The sequence below is a fragment of the Dendropsophus ebraccatus genome, chromosome 12 (assembly GCF_027789765.1).
Source record: "Dendropsophus ebraccatus isolate aDenEbr1 chromosome 12, aDenEbr1.pat, whole genome shotgun sequence".
NCBI classification, from domain to species: Eukaryota; Metazoa; Chordata; class Amphibia; order Anura; family Hylidae; genus Dendropsophus; species Dendropsophus ebraccatus.
In genome coordinates this window covers 17,549,956-17,555,955 of record NC_091465.1, presented here as the reverse complement: position 1 = coordinate 17,555,955, position 6,000 = coordinate 17,549,956, and the positions used below count along the sequence as shown (strand labels likewise).

The following is a 6,000-nucleotide window of genomic DNA, read 5'->3' as shown; positions in this document are numbered from 1 at the left end:
AGACCGGCCGTTCCATGATCCGGCCAGGTCACGGAACGGCCGGTCTTATACAGCATCTGAACATATCCTTGGGCTCCATGCACCTATATGATGGGGCAACCTGATCTGTAACCTGGCTACCCAATGCACAGATAAAGTGACATGCACTGCAAAATTGCACAGACTGTGCACAGGAAGTTAAAGGGGTACTCCAGATGGGAAAAATGTTTTCAAATTAACTAGTGTCAGAAAGTTGTTTTTTTTTTTTTTATTCAACTTTTTTTTAATGGAAGCTTTTCCGAAAAGAAAAATACAATACTGTGTCAGACTGGAAATAATCCTTATATTCATATTTCCATATAAATTATCCTACTATATGTTAGTCTTCAAAACTGTGACCCCTCCAATACTGCCCCCTAGGGTCCCTGTTATTCACTGTGACCTCTCAGATACTGCTCCCTGTGGTCACCATTAGTAACTGTGACCTCTCCAATACTGCCCCCTGTGGTCTCCACCAGTAACTGTGAACCCGCCAATACTGCCCCCTGTGTTCTCCACCAGTAACTGTGACCCCTCCAATACTGCCCCCATGGTCTCCATTGGTAACTGTGACCTCTCCAATACTGCCCCCTTTGGTCCCCATTAGTCACTGTGGGGCTTCCAATACTGCCCCCTGTGGTCTCCACTAGTAACTAGTAAATTTGTCCTGTGTGATCTAACCTCTATTACTCTGGGATCTGTGGTTGTGTTGAGACATGAACGTTATCAGCGTCAGTAACACATCTAATGGATAATAATCACCTGAGGACTGGATTCTGATCATCTGTCGGCGACACGCTAAGCTATACGGCGGTGAGCGCAGGGAATAAAAGGGTAAAATCTATAAGATTATTAAGGAAAACGCATTTCTGACTGGAACAGTTTGAGGCGTAAAAATTCAATATCCCTCGCGCTGCATTAAAACCATTTCTTAACTTTAATTAAACGATCATTTCCCTTAATGGCTACGGCTGCGGGCGGCTTATAGCGCTCACATTACAGGAGCAGACGATTAGAAAGTGAGACTCCGAGGACGCCTTCACCTGATTCTTTATTAGTAGTAGATTTGTGTTTTTTATAAATTTTTTGGTAACAGAATAACAGGCAAAAATAAAGATTTCTTACAGATTGGGGGGATTCATCCTCATAGTCTCTGTATCTAGTTGGTATGATCCAATTCTTTGTGCTATTGGGGAACCTGCAGCGCTCCAACGGTTGCAAAACTACAATTCCCATCATGCCTGGACAGCCAAAGATTTAGTGGAGGGCCAAAGGTTCCCCATCCCTGCACTATGTAATACTTAGGGTCCTATTACACGGATCGATTTTTAACGAATAATGACTAACGATAAACTATCATAAACGAGATGGTTTATCATTAACCTGAAAGCGTTTATCATATTACACAGAACAATAATCGTTAGTTACGATCGTTACTATGATCGTTATTGCAATTGTTACTATGATCGTTTATTCCTTCTGATCCCAGCAAAACAATGAACAATGTGCAATTACACTGAACGATTAGTGACAAAATGCGGAACTTGAGCGAACGAATGTGGAATTACAGCGAACGATTAGCAAACGATTAACGATAATTTTAGGTTCAGATCTAAATCAACGATCAACGACATATGAACGATTTTTCGATCGTTGCCTCCAATTACACAGAACGATTATCATTTAAATTCGAACGATATAAAGATTTTTCGCCCGATAATCGTCCCGTGTAATAGGGCCCTTAGTCAGTGGCCTCTGGTAAGGTAAGCACAGTCCTATCCTTAAAGAGGACCTGTCACCCCCGGTGACAGGGTGACAGGCTCCTGACCCCCCCGTTAGAGCCCCCTATACTCACCTAATCCTGCCGGTCGGGTCACGGAGATATCGGTGCCCGAAGCCCGGCGCGCGCTCCTTAGATGAGTCCAACACTCGAGAATGACATAGAGTCATAGAGAATGACAGGAGAGTCCAGCGCTCCGTCATTCTCTATGAGTGTTGGACTCATCTGAGGAGCGCGCGCGCCGGGCTGCAGCGGCTGAGATCTCCGTGACCCGACATCTCCAGAAGCGGGACCCGGCGGGATTAGGTGAGTATAGGGGGCTCTAACGGGGGGTCAGGAGCCTGTCACCCCGGCACGTGGAGGTGACAGGTTCCCTTTAAAGAGACCCTGTCAGTAGGTTTATGCTATCCTATATAAGGGCCCTATTACACGGGATGATTACACTGGCCAACAAATTTTCAAAAGTTGTTTGGTTCCGAAATAAAATTCGCCATTTCTTAATGATTTTTATGTGCTGAATTCAAATATCACAAGGAGAAATGTGAATTGGCTCTAGTTTCTATGATATGGAAGATTTCTCATGTTACTGTTTTGTGAATTGTATAGAATACAGTATAATAGCCGACATATTTATTACGTCTTCAATCATAAGGAAGCAAGTTTACTGTTCAGAAACTTTTGAAATATATTCATAGGAAACTTAGTTCTGTCTGAAATCAACTACAATTTACAGGCAGATCTAAGAATTTTTACAAATTAATTATGTTTATGGAACTCTGGAATGTAGGTCCTTATTCAATGGCTTCTCGGTGCATTTACACATGTCTTTTCTATTCATACATGGGATTGTCTCTGATAACTGTCCAACAGTAATCTGCAAGCATTGATGGGTTCTATTGAGGCTAGGTTCACACTGCGTTTTTGCAATCCACTTTTTTTTTTTTTTTCATTTTTTGCAAAAAACGGATGAAAAAAACGGATGCATTTGTGTGCATCTGTTTTGATCCATTTTTCCATTGACTTCCATTGTAAAAAAAAAACTTGATCCGTTTTTTTTTAATGGACACAAAAACGTAGCTGACACTACTTTTGTGTCTGTCAAAAACCGGATCCGTTTTGATCCGTTTTATTTTTTATAATGGAAGTCAATGGAAGAACGGATGCACACAAATGCATAAGTTTTTTGCAAAAAAACGGATTTAAAAAACGCAGTGTGAACCTAGCCTTACCCTGATACCTTTTTTCCATATTGGTCATTCTAAGATGATGCAATATACCAGTTGATGATGCAATACTGATGATGCAAACTTTTCCCAGTATTGTATCACAGGCTGTGAGAAATATAGAAAGTATGTCTATATCTTGAAAATTAGAGCCAATTTCAAAATTTGAACATCATTAATTTCGATTTCAGCACCCCAAAATTAGTTAAGATCAACTGTTTTCATGTCGGAACCTTTTTGGCCGTTGACCAGTGTTATCGTGCGAAAAATTGTTATATGGTTCAAATTTAAACGGTAATCGTTCTGTGTAATTAAAGGCAACAATCAGAAAATCGTTCGTATGTCGTTGATCGTTGATTTAGATCTGAACCTAAAATTATCGCTAGTCGTTCGCTGTAATTCCACATTCGTTCGCACAAATCACGCATTTTTTCACTAATCGTTCAATGTAATTGCACATTGTTCATTTTTTGCTGGGATCAGAAGGAATAAACGATCATGGTAACGTTTGCAATAACGTTCATAGTAACGATCGTAACTAAGGACCATCGTTCTGTGTAATATGGTGAATGATTTCAGGTTAACGATAAACAAACAATCTTGTTTGCGATCGTTAGTCGTTAATTGTTAAAAATAGCTCCATGTAATAGGACCCTAAGAGTAGCATAAACTAGTGACAGAGAAGCTGAACAGAATGATGTATCACTTACAGTAGTCCTAGATATTCATTAGAAGCAGAACGCTCCACCCACCAGCTGCTGATTGGCAGTTATCTATCCATGAAGTCAACTGTCAATCTGCAGCTGGAAGGCAGAGAGGGGTGTGGCAAGAATCCTATTCTCCTGCATATTAGAAGAACGGCTGAACAGAATGATCTAAGTAATACATTGATCTGTTCAGCATTTATGTCACTAGTTTATTGTGCCCTCATTTAAGTCAGCATAAACCTAGTGACAGATTCCCTTTAAATATACTGTGCTGCTGAGGGACTCTGCAACTCCCATATGTGACTCCTAGGTTGGAAACCTCCCACAAGCTCAGCACAGTCCTCTCCTTAAATACATGTCCCCTGATACTTCCAAATGTAAATGTCAGTTTGTGACTTCTTAAATAACCTCTTAGAATGCTCTGTGCTGCTGTGAGCCCTGCTCCTTCCACAAAATACAGTCATGGCCAAAAGTTTTGAGAATGACACAAATATTATATTTTCACATGATCTGCTGTCGTCTGGTTTTTATGTGTGTTTGTCAGATGTTTTTATCACATACAGAAATATAATTACAATCATATTATGAGTAACAAAAGCTTATATTGACAGTTAGAATGAGTTAATGCAGCAAGTCAATATTTGCAGTGTTGACTAGAGATGAGCGAGTAGTGAAATATTCGACTTTTGAGAATTCGAATCGAATAGGCACCGAGATTCGACTATTCGAACGAATATTCGATCCAATTATAGTCTATGCAAAAAAAATTGCGGCACTTGGAAATCAAAATTCGACCACTTGGAGGTCGCCAAGTCCCCCATGAAACCTCCCTAAACAATGCGAACACCTCCGGAATGACACTGGGACATTAGGGGAGCATGCCTGGGTGCACCCAACACCCCAAAATAGCAGTATAATGCCACTCTCTGCAGTTGCGAAGAAATACATTTTGTTCGTATTTCTTGCGCAGCGTTACATACATGATTCCAATGTGCGTCTGTAGAGCGTCATGTTATTCACGCATATCACGCATCATGCTGTACGAACGTTACTGGAACAGTATGTATGACGTGCCTTTTTCTGGGCTACTAGAACAATATGTATCACATGCCTTTTACTGGGCTAATGGAACAATATGTATATCGTGCCTTTTACTGGGCTACTGGAACAGTATATATCAGGTGCCCTTAGTGGGCTACTGGAACAGTATGTATAACGTTAACGTGCCCTTAGTGGACTAAACCAGGGCCGTTTCTAGTACCGGGTGGGCCGGGCGATCGCACGGGGCAACGGACCGCGGACCCCACAAAGCTCTGGGATGTGGGCACCTCTCCCCCTCCCTCTAGACCCCGCTGATGTCCTCGGCGCCGCCCCCCTCCCTCTTCCCCTGGATCTTGACCCATGCCGCATCTCTTCAGCTGACGCCGGATCCCCAAGCAGGCACAGGGGTGACGTCATCACAGCCTGCTGCAGCCATAGCACACACACACACAGCCTGCTGCAGCCATAGCATACACACACACAGCCTGCTGCAGCCATAGTGTGCGCACACACAAACACACACAGCCTGCTGTAACCATAGCACGCACACACAGCTGCTGCAGCCATAGCATACACACACAGCCTGCTGTAGTCATAGCACACACACAGCCTACTGCAGCCATAGAGCACGCGCGCACGCGCACGCATACACACACACGCCTGCAGCCATTGAACACTGAAGAAAAACACACAATCTTTTCCCAGAGAGAAAACACCACACTGAGGACAGAGGTTACTGCTACGCTACTTATGTCTTCTCCTCCTCCTCTATATTACACAGGATATCTTCATATTACACTTCTGCTCATGTACAGTCATCCAGTATTCAGGAAGAGAACAGCACAGATCTCCCCCCCACACAATGGACTCCTCCAGCTCAGAAACAAACTGCCAAATAGTGACCGACTACTTTTCCATGACCGCCCTAATGTAATAGTGTCCTATTACTGATATATTCCCGACCAACCTTATGTAAAAGGGGCAATGTCTTATTAGAATGTTGCTCATAATATATATTCAAGAGCAAAACTTGTAAAATTTATCTTTTATCAAGGTTCGCCCTGTTGCCAAAGTGCCCTAGAAACTGCCCTGGGCTAAACCAGGGACACTATAAGTCACTTGTACACACAGGGTACTGGAATGAATACAGCTGCTGATGCTGCTGCTGTTATCATCTTTGACTTTTTCGCTGAATCTTAGCCCTGAAAAGGACTTTTGGGTTCAGGTGGTA

General features: G+C 42.5%; 1 protein-coding gene across 4 annotated transcripts in view; it reads left to right on the top strand.

The window, feature by feature from the left end:
* The window catches only part of JHY (junctional cadherin complex regulator), a 45,804-nt gene that overhangs the window by 19,654 nt on the left and 20,150 nt on the right, over positions 1 to 6,000 (top strand). The window lies entirely within an intron of this gene.